We start from the raw sequence: 15,654 nt of genomic DNA, 5'->3' as shown, positions 1-15,654 counted from the left end.
ACCGCTAACACCCACGCACGCAGCATACGCCTCCCTTAGTGGTATAGTATCTAAACGGATCAATATCTGATCCAATCAGATCTATACTGGCGTCCCCAGCAGTTTAGGGTTCCCAAAAATGCAGTGTTAGCGGGATCAGCCCAGATACCTGCTAGCACCTGCGTTTTGCCCCTCCGCCCAGCCCACCCAAGTGCAGTATCGATCGATCACTGTCACTTACAAAACACTAAACGCATAACTGCAACGTTCACAGAGTCAGGCCTGATCCCTGCGATCGCTAACAGTTTTTTTGGTAGCATTTTGGTGAACTGGCAAGCACCAGCCCCAGGCAGCGTCAGGTTAGCACCAGTAGCGCTAACACCCACGCACGCACCGTACACCTCCCTTAGTGGTATAGTATCTGAACGGATCAATATCTGGTCCGATCAGATCTATACTAGCGTCAACAGCAGTTTAGGGTTCCCAAAAACGCAGTGTTAGCGGGATCAGCCCAGATACCTGCTAGCACCTGCGTTTTGCCCCTCCGCCCGGCCCAGCCCAGCCCACCCAAGTGCAGTATCGATCGATCACTGACACTTACAAAACACTAAATGCATAACTGCAGCGTTCGCAGAGTCAGGCCTGATCCCTGCGATCGCTAACAGTTTTTTTGGTAGTATTTTGGTGAACTGGCAAGCACCAGCCCCAAGCAGCGTCAGATTAGCGCCAGTACCGCTAACACCCACGCACGCAGCATACGCCTCCCTTAGTGGTATAGTATCTAAACGGATCAATATCTGATCCAATCAGATCTATACTGGCATCCCCAGCAGTTTAGGGTTCCCAAAAACGCAGTGTTAGCGGGATCAGCCCAGATACCTGCTAGCATTTTGCCCCTCCGCCCGGTCCAGCCCACCCAAGTGCAGTATCAATCGATCACTGTCACTTACAAAACACTTAACGCATAACTGCAGTGTTCGCAGAGTCAGGCCTGATCCCTGCGATCGCTAACAGTTTTTTTGGTAGCTTTTTATTGAACTGGCAAGCGCCAGCGGCCTAGTACACCCCGGTCATAGTCAAACCAGCACTGCAGTAACACTTGGTGACGTGGCGAGTCCCATAAGTGCAGTTCAAGCTGGTGAGGTGGCAAGCACAAGTAGTGTCGCGCTGCCACCAAGAAGACAAACACAGGCCCGTCGTGCCCATAATGCCCTTCCTGCTGCATTCGCCAATCCTAATTGGGAACCCACCGCTTCTGCAGCGCCCGTACTTCCCCTATTCACATCCCCAACCAAATGCAGTCGGCTGCATGAGAGGCATTTTCTTGATGTCCTCCCGAGTACCCCTACCCAACGAACCCCCCCAAAAAAGATGTTGTGTCTGCAGCAAGCGCGGATATAGGCGTGACACCCGCTATTATTGTCCCTCCTGTCCTGACAATGCTGGTCTTTGCATTGGTGAATGTTTTGAACGCTACCATTCACTAGTTGAGTATTAGCGTAGGGTACAGCATTGCACAGACTAGGCACACTTTCACAGGGTCTCCCAAGATGCCATCGCATTTTGAGAGACCCGAACCTGGAACCGGTTACCGTTATAAAAGTTAGTTACAAAAAAAGTGTAAAAAAAAAAAAAAATATATAAAATAAAAAAAAATAGTTGTCGTTTCATTGTTCTCTCTCTCTCTATTCTCTCTCTCTTGTGTTCTGCTCTTTTTTACTGTATTCTATTCTGCAATGTTTTATTGTTATTATGTTTTATCATGTTTGCTTTTCAGGTATGCAATTTTTTATACTTTACCGTTTACTGTGCTTTATTGTTAACCATTTTTTTTGTCTTCAGGTACGCCATTCACGACTTTGAATGGTTATACCAGAATGATGCCTGCAGGTTTAGGTATCATCTTGGTATCATTCTTTTCAGCCAGCGGTCGGCTTTCATGTAAATGCAATCCTACCGGCTAATTAGCCTCTAGACTGCTTTTACAAGCCGTGGGAAGGAATGCCCCCCCCACCGTCTTCCGTGTTTTTCTCTGGCTCTCCTGTCTCAACAGGGAACCTGAGAATGCAGCCGGTGATTCAGCCAGCTGACCATAGAGCTGATCAGTGACCAGAGTGGTTCCAAACATCTCTATGGCCTAAGAAACCGGAAGCTACGAGCATTTTATGACTTAGATTTCGCCGGATGTAAATAGCGCCATTGGGAAATTGGGGAAGCATTTTATCACACCGATCTTGGTGTTGTCAGATGCTTTGAGGGCAGAGGAGAGATCTAGGGTCTAATAGACCCCAATTTTTTCAAAAAAGAGTACCTGTCACTACCTATTGCTATCATAGGGGATATTTACATTCCCCGAGATAACAATAAAAATGATTAAAAAAAAAAAATGAAAGGAACAGTTTAAAAATAAGATAAAAAAGCAAAAAAATAATAAAGAAAAAAAAAAAAAAAAAAAAGCACCCCTGTAGCCCCCTGCTCTCGCGCTAAGGCAAACGCAAGCGGCGGTCTGTCGTCAAACGTAAACAGCAATTGCACCATGCATGTGAGGTATCACCGCGAAGGTCAGATCGAGGGCAGTAATTTTTGCAGTAGACCTCCTCTGTAAATCTAAAGTGGTAACCTGTAAAGGCTTTTAAAGGCTTTTAAAAATGTATTTATTTTGTTGCCACTGCACGTTTGTGCGCAATTTTAAAGCATGTCATGTTTGGTATCCATGTACTCAGCCTAAGATCATCTTTTTTATTTCATCAAACATTTGGGCAATATAGTGTGTTTTAGTGCATTAAAATTTAAAAAAGTGTGTTTTTTCCCCAAAAAATGCGTTTGAAAAATCGCTGCGCAAATACTGTGTGAAAAAAAAAAATGAAACACCCACCATTTTAATCTGTAGGGCATTTGCTTTAAAAAAATATATAATGTTTGGGGGTTCAAAGTAATTTTTTTGCAAAAAAAATAACTTTTTCATGTAAACAATGAGTGTCAGAAAGGGCTTTGTCTTCAAGTGGTTAGAAGAGTGAGTGATGTGTGACATAAGCTTCTAAATGTTGTGCATAAAATGCCAGGGCAGTTCAAACCCCCCCCCAAATGACCCCATTTTGGAAAGTAGACACCCCAAGCTATTTGCTGAGAGGCATGTCGAGTCCATGGAATATTTTATATTGCGACACAAGTTGCGGGAAAGAGACAAATTTTTTTTTTTTGCACAAAGTTGTCACTAAATGATATATTGCTTAAACATGCCATGGGAATATGTGAAATTACATCCCAAAATACATTCTGCTGCTTCTCCTGAGTACGGGGATACCACATGTGTGAGACTTTTTGGGAGCCTAGCCGCGTACGGGACCCCGAAAACCAAGCACCGCCTTCAGGCTTTCTAAGGGCGTGAATTTTTGATTTCACTCTTCACTGCCTATCACAGTTTCGGAGGCCATGGAAAGCCCAGGTGGCACAAAACCCCCCCAAATGACCCCATTTTGGAAAGTAGACACCCAAAGCTATTTGCTGAGAGGTATAGTGAGTATTTTGCAGACCTCACTTTTTGTCACAAAGTTTTGAAAATTGAAAAAAGAAAAAAAAATGTTTTTTCTTGTCTTTCTTCATTTTCAAAAACAAATGAGAGCTGCAAAATACTCACCATGCCTCTCAGCAAATAGCTTGGGGTGTCTACTTTCCAAAATGGAGTCATTTGGGGGGGTTTTGTGCCACCTGGGCATTCCATGGCCTCCGAAACTGTGATAGGCAGTGAAGAGTGAAATCAAAAATGTTCACCCTTAGAAATCCTGAAGGCGGTGATTGGATTTCGGGGCCCCGTATGTGGCTAGGCTCCCAAAAAGTCCCACACATGTGGTATCCCCATACTCAGGAGAAGCAGCTGAATGTATTTTGGGGTGCAATTCCACATAGGCCCATGGCCTGTGTGAGCAATATATCATTTAGTGACAACTTTGTGCAAAAAAAAAAAAAAAAAAGTGTCACTTTCCCGCAACTTGTGTCAAAATATAAAATATTCCATGGACTCAATATGCCTCTCAGCAAATAGCTTGGGGTGTCTACTTTCCAAAATGGGGTCATTTGGGGGGGTTTTGTGCCACCTGGGCATTCCATGGCCTCCGAAACTGTGATAGGCAGTGAAGAGTGAAATCAAAAATTTACACCCTTAGAAATCCTGAAGGCGGTGCTTGGTTTTCGGGGCCCCGTACGTGGCTAGGCTCCCAAAAAGTCCCACACATGTGGTATCCCCATACTCAGGAGAAGCAGCTGAATGTATTTTGGGGTGCAATTCCACATAGGCCCATGGCCTGTGTGAGCAATATTTCATTTAGTGACAACTTTTTGTAAATATTTTTTTTTTTTTTGTCATTATTCAATCACTTGGGACAAAAAAAAGAAATATTCAATGGGTTCAACATGCCTCTCAGCAATTTCCTTGGGGTGTCTACTTTCCAAAATGGGGTCATTTGGGGGGGTTTTGTACTGCCCTGCCATTTTAGCACCTCAAGAAATGACATAGGCAGTCATAAACTAAAAGCTGTGTAAATTACAGAAAATGTACCCTAGTTTGTAGACGCTATAACTTTTGCGCAAACCAATAAATATACGCTTATTGACATTTTTTTTACCAAAGACATGTGGCCGAATACATTTTGGCATAAATGTATGACTAAAATGTAGTTTATTGGATTTTTTTTATAACAAAAATTAGAAAATATCATTTTTTTTCAAAATTTTCGGTCTTTTTCCGTTTATAGCGCAAAAAATAAAAACTGCAGAGGTGATCAAATACCATCAAAAGAAAGCTCTATTTGTGGGAAGAAAAGGACGCAAATTTTGTTTGGGTACAGCATTGCATGACCGCGCAATTAGCAGTTAAAGCGACGCAGTGCCAAATTGGAAAAAGACCTCTGGTCCTTAGGCAGCATAATGGTCCGGGGCTCAAGTGGTTAACCACTGCTAAGAGCATGAAGTGGTCTGTGTCTAAACACTAGAAAACACAAAGTTGCAATAAATACATCACACGTGACATGCAAAAAAATTCTAAGGTGTCTGGTGCTAAATAAATAAAAATATTAAAATATTGCTCTACAAACGTTGCAAATAACAAAGTGACAAGTGCCCTATAAAAAGGTCACTCTAAAAAGTACTAAACACACGTGCCATGCAAATGGTTCTATGATAATAAACAGTTCATGTGGGTATATGCCTGGTGCACTATAAGTGAAAAAAGGCGTCTATTGTAGGATTCCTCAAAGCACACAACAGGTGTTAATCCAGTGCTGGTGTCTCGCGTTGTGATTGTGCAGAGACTCACCAGCTGTATATCCCCTGCAGGGGTAACGAGTAGTCACAGTATGTGCCACTGTGCAGCAGTACTTGGCAAGACCAGGACCAGGATAATATCATAAGGACATAAGAAGAAAGGATTCCATAGTGTGAAACCGTTTAAAAACACTATTTATTAGGTCAGATAAAAAGGGTACTCACATTGTAGTGGAAAAAATGAGCGGTGTACAATGCTTAAAAAGATGTTCCTAAGCGTCAGCTTTGCAGGGAGATGTCAGCAAGGCATTCAGTCAAAGGCCACGCCCTACGTACGTTTCGTCACACGGACTTCTACGGGAGCGTGTATTTGCAACGTTTGTAGAGCAATATTTTAATATTTTTATTTATTTAGCACCAGACACCTTAGAATTTTTTTGCATGTCACGTGTGATGTATTTATTGCAACTTTGTGTTTTCTAGTGTTTAGACACAGACCACTTCATGCTCTTAGCAGTGGTTAATAACGTTTTTTCCTTTTGAGGGAATATACAGTACCTGACCGCGAGATTGTGTTTCCAGCGCGATACCATCGCGCTGGTTCTCGGCGACAGGGTACTGTGAATGTCACGCTGGCTCGCTCATCGGGAAAGGAAAACTGTTTTCCTTCCGCGATGAGTGACAGGCAGTGCTGACAGCTGTCTGGTATGAATCCTGAGGCGGGAACACCGCGCCAAATTTTAAATGAAAAAACCGGCGTGGGTTCCCCCCTCGGAGACATACCAGGCCCTTAGGTCTGGCATGGATTGTAAGGGGAACCCCCTATGCCGAAAAATCGGCGTGGGGGTCCCCCCCAAATCCATACCAGACCCTTATCCGAGCATGCAGCCCGGCCGGCCAGGAAAGGGGGTGGGGACGAGCGAGCGCCCCCCCCTCCTGAGCCGTACCAGGCCGCATGCCCTCAACATGGGGGGGTGGGTGCCTTGGGGGAGGGGGGCGCCCTGCGGCCCCCCCACCCCAAAGCACCTTGTCCCCATGTTGATGAGGACAAGGGCCTCTTCCCGACAACCCTGGCCGTTGGTTGTCGGGGTCTGCGGGCGGGGGGCTTATCGGAATCCGGGAGCCCCCCTTAATAAGGGGGCCCCCAGATCCCGGCCCCCCACCCTGTGTGAATGAGTTTGGGGTACATGGTACCCCTACCCATTCACCTAGGGAAAAGTGTCAATATAAAAAACACACAGTACACAGGTTTTAAGAGTAATTTATTAGTCAGCTCCGGGGGTCTTCTTCCGACTTCGGGGGGTCTCCTTCCGACTTCTCCCGGTGTTCGGCCTTTTCTCCCGGTGTTCGGCCTCTTCTCCCGGGCCCCACCGCTATCTTCTTCCAGCTCTATTGCCAGCGAGGGGCCCGGTCTGCTGCCGCTGTCTTGTCGCCGCTGTCTCGCCGCCGCTGTCTCGCCGCCGCTGTCTTGCCGCTTCTTCTCTTCTTTTCTTCTTCCCCGATGTTGACACGACGCTCTCTCCGACTCGAATGCTGTGTGCGAGCTGCGGAGCCATTTATATAGGCGGTAACCCCGCCCCCTTACGACGTCATGGTCCCAGCATGCGCAGGGACTCTGGCGTCATAAGGGGGCGTGACCCCAGAGTCCCTGCGCATGCTGGGACCATGACGTCGTAAGGGGGCGGGGTTACCGCCTATATAAATGGCTCCGCAGCTCGCACACAGCATTCGAGTCGGAGAGAGCATCGTGTCAACATCGGGGAAGAAGAAAAGAAGAGAAGAAGCGGCAAGACAGCGGCGGCGAGACAACGGCGGCGAGACAGCGGCGGCAAGACAGCGGCGACAAGACAGCGGCAGCAGACCGGGCCCCTCGCTGGCAATAGAGCTGGAAGAAGATAGCGGTGGGGCCCGGGAGAAGAGGCCGAACACCGGGAGAAGAGGCCGAACACCGGGAGAAGTCGGAAGGAGACCCCCCGAAGTCGGAAGAAGACCCCCGAAGCTGACTAATAAATTACTCTTAAAACCTGTGTACTGTGTGTTTTTTATATTGACACTTTTCCCTAGGTGAATGGGTAGGGGTAACATGTACCCCAAACTCATTCACACAGAGTGGGGGGCCGGGATCTGGGGGCCCCCTTATTAAGGGGGGCTCCCGGATTCCGATAAGCCCCCCGCCCGCAGACCCCGACAACCAACGGCCAGGGTTGTCGGGAAGAGGCCCTTGTCCTCATCAACATGGGGACAAGGTGCTTTGGGGTGGGGGGGCCGCAGGGTGCCCCCCTCCCCCAAGGCACCCACCCCCCCATGTTGAGGGCATGCGGCCTGGTACGGCTCAGGAGGGGGGGGCGCTCGCTCGTCCCCACCCCCTTTCCTGGCCGGCCGGGCTGCATGCTCGGATAAGGGTCTGGTATGGATTTGGGGGGGACCCCCACGCCGATTTTTCGGCATAGGGGGTTCCCCTTACAATCCATGCCAGACCTAAGGGCCTGGTATGCCTCCGAGGGGGGAACCCACGCCGGTTTTTTCATTTAAAATTTGGCGCGGTGTTCCCGCCTCAGGATTCATACCAGACAGCTGTCAGCACTGCCTGTCACCCATCGCGGAAGGAAAACAAAGTTTTCCTTTCGCGATGAGTGAGCCATCTCAGCGCTGGCCCCTGCGACGGGGCTCGTAGGTGTCAAATCTCGCCGAGAAGTGCGGCGAGATTGACACAATATCGCGGTCACCTACTGTAGCACTAGACACCTTGGATGCGATTTATTGCACTCATTATGCTTCTTATGTTTAAATCACCAGTCACTTTAACCCATAGGAGTGGTAATAACTGCCATACATATTTCACTTAAGGGAATACACACGTGACACTTTGAATAAAATTGTATATATGCAGACATTTCTTTTACAACTCTGGGACAGCGCCACACTCACACACTTTTCTTTTTTCACTTTTTTCGCTCATTCTACCCCCTGTGGAGTCAGCGTATGTGAGGGCAGCAGTCTATCAATTTAGGAATATACTTCCCACCTAGGCTTCTAATTACATCCAGTAGCGCGGACTCCCTATTTCTTCTGTTCCATACACACTATACCCATCTATTTTGTGGTCAGATGTATGGATGAATTCCCCAAAGCATGTAGTGCAAGGGCCTACCTGTATACTTTCAAATGGTAATGTTTAAAGTTTTGGTATACTATTCTTATCTTGATAGCTAATAGCAAAATGTCCAAATGTGCTCAAATGTGTACAATGTGTATTTATATCTTTGTATTATGACACTTCTTACCTGTCTAGTGGGCTGTCAATAGTGTAATTAAGGAGGGGCTGACCAAAGTAACACACATTATTTAGGCATTCATCTCTCAATGAAGTGGAGAGGGTTACCTGTCCAAGAGCTCCCCCCCCATAATGTTAGAAATGGCCCATGAGAGGGGAGGGGGGGGAATCTGATAGGTGTACCTTATACCTTGGTCTTTAAAAACTCCCTCAAATAAATGTTATCTTGATGTTGGCCAAGAATGTTTGTGTCTAATCTGCTTCCCTTTTTATGCGCAAAATGATTAATTTTTTTTTTCTTGTTTGGCTCCACAGTTTCCTTCCAACCCACAGGAATGGCAGACTGTGGCCTCCCACTTTGCCCAGCGGTGGGACTTTCCTAACTGCAGAGGGACAATTGATGGGAAACACGTCCACATCGTCCCACCACCCAACTCGGGGTCATACTATTTCAACTATAAGGGCTTCAATAGTATTGTGATGTTGGCGGTGGTGTCAGCTACTTATGAGTTCCTGTATGTGGACGTGGGGAAGAATGACCGGATGTCCGATGGCGGAGTCATCAACCAGACGGAGTTCTACAGGCGTCTCCAGAATGGCAGCTTGGACTTGCCACCTCCAGAAGACAATGCGGAAGGACTCCCATTCGTCTTCATTGCGGATGAAGCATTTGCACTGGGGGACCATCTTATGCGGCCATTCCCGTTGAGGACCATCACCCCGGACCAGAGGGTTTTTAATTACCGGCTGGCCAGAGCCAGAAGAGTGGTGGAGAACACGTTTGGAATCATGGCCAGCCAGTTCCGCCTATTTCTTACACCCATACACATGGCAGAGTACAAACTGAATCATATCATCCTGGAGTGCTGTGTTCAACACAACTTTTTACGGCAAAATTCTGCCAACTATGCTGGCTCAGTTGGGCCTGAGGCCGGAATTTAGAATGAACCAACCCTGATGGTGCTTGAAAGTGTCCGTCCTGGCTTGCCCCCCTGAGTGCCCGTGAGGTCCGTCTAAGATACCTTGAATACTTTGCGGGTAAAGGGGCCATCAATATGCCAGACAATGTCTAAAACCTTTTTCAAATAAAAAAACATTTTAACTACTAAAATCTTTGGTGACATTTACTGCTTGTGTTTCTTTTAGCTGACCCTGACAGAAATGTGGTGAGTCCAGAAAATGGCGTGATTGTGTAACATTACAAAGCACTGTTGGGTGTTATTTACTAAAGGCAAAGACGCTTTGCACTACAAGTGCAGTTGAAACTGCACTTGTAGTGCAAAGTGGATTTTACCTTAGGAAATAACACCCATTGTCACCGAAAACACCAATTAGAGCACAACAAAAGTTTTGGAGCATTGAAACAATAATCCACACATTCTTGATTATCAATCTTTTTAATCCCAGCACAATCACATGTGCATTTGTAAAAGGTTTTTAAAACAAACCAACATGTTTGTTGTATAACAATTTTTGGGGTCACATTAGAAAAAGTAGAAATGTCCATTTAGGATAAAACAGGTATGTTTAAAACCAACAAGAAAAACACAAATCTTGAACTTACAAAGTTCACATTAGGTAGAACTTGAAGGCAATATCAGACATGAGTATTTACAAACTGTGTTTGATATTGCGTTCAGATGGGGTGAAGTCACCCCAGGAAAAGCCAAATTTGGAAGATGCACACAAATTGTCAAATGTCAACATGTGCTAGCTGCCATCACGGGGGATCAAGGGACGTGTTTTGTGGTGCAACCCCTTCCTCACAGCTACTTTATTATTGAGGAAGGGGTTGCACCCCCAAAACGCCTACATCGATCTCCCGTGATGGCAGATAGCACATGTTGACACACTGTGTGCATCTTCAAAATTTGTCTTTTCGCAAATATGTAAAAAAATTGTATAAATTTTTAGATCACAAAAAGCACAAAAAAACAAAGGGATTTGGATGGGTTTTAAACTCTCCCTAAAACATCAATGATGTTCTTCATTTTTTTTTGAACATCATTGATGTTTTTATGGATGTTTTCCAAGTCCCTATTATACCCCATGATCTCCCCAATCAGGATCTGTGCACTTTCAGAGGTGAAATGATCTGTATCCACAACATCACGATCACCTAAAAAGATAGAAACAAAAACACACCATGTATTATAAATATGCCGGCATCCATCTCTTACCTGAGCCTGTGGTTGCAGACACTCACCTGCTGTGGTGCCAATTTCCACCACGTCTCCTTCCTCCTCCTCCTTCTGTTGTCTTTGGTGGGTCTCCACTGCTTCCAGAGGTGTGGGGTCTGTGGTCTCCTCGGATGAGGGGTGTCCTCCGAGTCTTTTCGCCCCTATGTAAATAAAAATAGGTATACTTAGCACACAGATATTTGATGGCAGAACTAGGAATATGAAACATTGTTTGGAAGTGGGGTACAATTGTCTGTTTTGGCAGAGTTCCAAGATGAAGACATATTTTGTCCTTGGTCAAACTTGAATACTTACCTGTTTTGTACAAGCTTCACAGATGGAGTCACCCCATAGTATACACTGAAGCACCTGTGTGGGACCCCCTAATAAAAAGGGTGTTCTGGTGTCCCACACTAGTGCTCCAGCATCCAGATGTGTAAACAGCTGCTGAGTGTCCTCTCCTTACACAGAATCTAGTTTGCATTTCATTCTAGTTACAAACCCATATAGACAACCAACTTATTTTAAGAGAAGTAGGCCAGAAAAAAACTAATCAAATGCATATGGCCAAAACAATGGTGTTTTCTAGTCCGAATGAACAATGTTTCATACGAAAGAATAATGTGCCCATGAACATGTAAGGTGCCATTTTAAAGTGTACAACAGTAAAGAAAAGCACATGGAGCAGCACAAATGTAATAGACATAAAGAATAGGAACACAGGACAACTACTTACTTTTTTGCAGCACTCTCCGGATCCTTCAGTACTGCTTGTGCTCCCTTAATTTGAGGTCCGACCACCGCTTCCTAAGCTGATCCTTGGATCGTCGTACCCCAAAATTCCGGTGCAGTCTCTTGACCACTTTCGCCATGATCTTGGCCTTTTGGACATTGGGGTTGGGGTAAGGTCCATACTTCCCGTCATCTTCAGGATGTCCACCATGTCCAACATCTCCCCAAAGGACATATTTGATGCCTTAAATCGTTTCCTTCTGGATTGGGACGTTTTAGGCCCCGGGCTTTCCTCCTCCTCCTCGTTGGTGTAATTATCTGACACCTGCTGTGTCTCCGCCATGTGCTCTTCCCCCACTGCGACGAACGAGAAGGGGCGGGGAATAGACTAGAAAGAACCTCAGGGGTGGGCGGAGTTTCATGCATGCGCAGTGTCTATAAAGCGTAACATGCATGCGTAGTACGTACGATCTGTGAGCAGAGGAAGGAGTAACGTAGGCGCCATTCGTGATAGCGAAGGTAAGATTTAACATTGGGCCTATACTGCTTCTATATTGAGGCCTGTATTTGGACAAGTTTAGAAGACTTTAGGCTGACATTAGGGTTTGTTTTGTGTTGTGTCTTGCAGTTAAAATGGATATCTTGAAGGATCATGACTTTATGCCAATCTTCATAGATATGTTCAGGGAGCTGCCTTGTCTGTGGCAAGTAAACCACCTTGAATATAAGAACCAAACAAAGAGGAAGGCAGCGCTGGATAATTTGCTGCAATTTGTGAAGACGGTGATCCCCATGGCAGACATCATCTATTTGAAGATCCTAATTGGTGGCCTGAGGAGCACTTATCTAAGGGAGCACAAGAAGGTCCAGGATTCCCAGAGATCAGGAGCTGCAGATGACATTTATGTCCCCAGGCTGTGGTACTATGACAGACTGCATTTTCTGGCAGGTCAGACTGAACCCAGGCCATCACTTTCCACTCTTTCTTCCACGCTTCCTTCCCCCCAGCTGAGGCTTCTGACGCCCAACCTGGGCCTTCCAGGCAGCAACATGTGGAGGAGCCCAGCTTGAGCCAGGTATAGCATTCTTCTAAATATTGCTGGTTGTCCAATCAATTATGTTAAATATATGTTAGTTTGGAGTACTAATTTATGATTGTGATTGATGATGCAAAAACTAAAACAAGGTCCCTTTTTCATACACAGGGAAGTCTCAGCCAGGAGGTGGCCGGGCCAAGCAGGCTGCCTGATATCCAGGTCCCTCCCCTACACCTTCAAAGAAAAAGTGGCAGGAAGAGGAGTAACCTGGAGGAGGCTGCCATAGGCCTCTTTTGGAAGGCTACTGAGGCCCTCAGAACACCCCACAGTGTGGAGGAGGACTTTGCTGCCATAACTGCATGCAAAATGATACAGATGGAGGAGGGCCAATGACTCCAATGGGAGTTCTTAATTTTGGAAGCTCTAAATAAGGGGTTGAGGGGCCAAATCACATGTGCAACCCACCCATAGTCCTCCTCCTCCTCCAGGTCCTACTCCTCCTCCTCCTCCTCCAGGTCCTACTGCTCCTCCTGCCACATCTCCAACACCAGAGCCACAGCCGGGAAGGAAGCGTGGAAGGAAGACCAGAGAGTGATGACCCTGGGTTGAGTCTGGTCTGGCAAAATATGCAGGCTCTTGTAGTACCACAGCCTGGGGACGTACATGTCATCTGCTGCTTTCATGATCTCTAGGACTTCTGGACCAGACTGCACTCCCTTAGATATGGACTCCTCAGGCCACCAATTTGGCAGTCAAATAATTGATGTGTGCCCTGGGGGCCAAAGGCTTCGCCAATTTATGATGTTTATTCAGCATTGCCTCCCTCTTTGTTTGGTTCTGAGCCCTTAATAAAGGAATTTTTGTTTCAATTATACTTGCCTATGTGTGTTTTTTCCTTCATAAAGGACAGTTTGTTTGTGAGGATTCAGGTACATTTCAAAAATACAATGTGAAATTAACAAGAGACACCAACACCAAACAAACTCCTTGAGATTAAATAATACAAGATAATAATGGTGTTGTGGTAACCTGACACACAAAACACACACAAAAATATTCTGGAGTAAAAAAAATAAATAAAAAAAACAACAGCCTTGAAACAAATAGAAAACAAAAAAAAAGATTTTTGGTCAGATGTGACAAATCAAAATATATTGAGGAAATCACGATAAATAATAAAGAAATAAGTTTGTGAGAAGTCTGTGTGAATATGAGCAGCAAAACTACTTCATTCTTCTAGCATTATAAAGAAGAAGAGAGCGCGCTGCATTAAACAATTTTAAACATTGCAGCCTGACGAAAGTGCTCTATCCATTAGGAACGCTAATTTTACCAGACCGAGCTGTTCCGTCTCGGAATTTCTTCTGAGCATGCGTGGCACTTTGTGCATCGGAATTGTCCACACACGGTCAGAATTGACACGATCAGATTTTGTTGTCGGACAATTTTATAGCCTGCTCTCAAACTTTGTGTGTCGGAAAATCCGATGGAAAAAGTCAGATGGAGCTCACACACGGTCGGAATTTCCGACAACGTGCTCCGATCGCACATTTTCCGTCGGAAAATCCGACCATGTGTACGGGGCATTAGAATGATGAAATAAGAAAAACTAAGCTATAGTAATTCCATCGATGCATCGATCGATGACAGGAAATGTGTATGGGAAAAGGAAAAATGTATTCCTAATATGACTGTATGAAAGTGGCCAATCGTTGGAGATGGATAATGTATAGAGAAGGGGGAAAGAAAATACAAAAATAAAAATAAAAATAAAGATAAAAATAAAAGAAAAATAAAGATAAAAAAATAAATAAAATAAAAATGGATAATGAAAAACATAATAAAAATAAAAATAGAAATAAGAATAAAAATAAAAATAGAAATGAAAATAAAAATAAAGACAAACGCAAATGGAAAAAAATAAAATAGAATAAAATAAAGTAAAATAAATTAAAATAAAAATAGAAATAGATAAAGATAAAAAATAAGAAAAATAAAAAAAGATGGAAATAAAAATAAAGATAAAAATAAAAATCATAATAATAAAGAATAAAGATAAAAGATGTGAAATTGCTAGTAAAGGTAAAGGACTGAGTGAATTGGACTGAACATCAAACTGTCACATATATAGATGTGAATACTGACGCATGTGTACACACGTGTGTGTAGTGGTGAGTACATGTGTGTAGAGGTGCAGATGCATAGGCACCTAAACAGCAAAGAGTATGAAGTAATACATCAAATTAAAATCAATAACTGGTCGATCGGAGACAGTCATGGGTGACTGAATGAAGTCAATAGAAAAATTATATATATATATATATATATATATATATATATATACTCACACACACACACACATATATATATATATATATAGTCACATATACATACACACACACATATTTATATATATATATATATATATATATATATATATATATATATATATATATATATATATATATATATATATATATATATATATATATATATATATATATATATATATATATATATATATATATATATATATATATATATATATATATATATATATATATATATATATATATATATATATATATATATATATACACACATACATACAGACATGGGTGACTGAGTGGAGTCAATAGAAATATTATATATGTGTATATATACACATATATATTCACATACACATACATACATATATATATGTGTATGTATGTGTATTGATTATACATGTATATGGTATTGAATGGGCCACCAAGTGGTTGAACAAATATGGGCAACAGGAGCAGTAATTGATACTTATAATAAGACATTGATTTCTATGCCTTCATTTAGGTTCCCAGGCGAAAGGCTATCCAAGGTAAAAATCCAAGAATTTTCCCTTTCACATAACCTTATAGCGTTCAGCTGAGGGGAGCTGCTTGGGAATGGCCTCTATGACCCAGACACGCAGGACTGTTTATGGAATTCCTTGAAGTGCCTTGCGACACTATATTTGTCCAGCCCTTTTTCGACAAAATTCTGGTGCTCACCAAACCTTTTGCGAAGGATCTGGATGGTGCGGCCTACATAAAGTAGGTCGCAAGGACATGTCAGATAATACACAACATACTCTGAGGAACAGGTGAAAAAATCAGGTATAGTGTATGATTTACCTTTAAATATAAATTCTTTTTGTCTGTGAGTAACATGTGAT

Source organism: Aquarana catesbeiana, linkage group LG04, assembly GCF_042186555.1.
Source record: "Aquarana catesbeiana isolate 2022-GZ linkage group LG04, ASM4218655v1, whole genome shotgun sequence".
NCBI classification, from domain to species: Eukaryota; Metazoa; Chordata; class Amphibia; order Anura; family Ranidae; genus Aquarana; species Aquarana catesbeiana.
The sequence above is the reverse complement of the archived record's forward strand: the minus strand, read 5'-3'. Positions refer to the sequence as shown.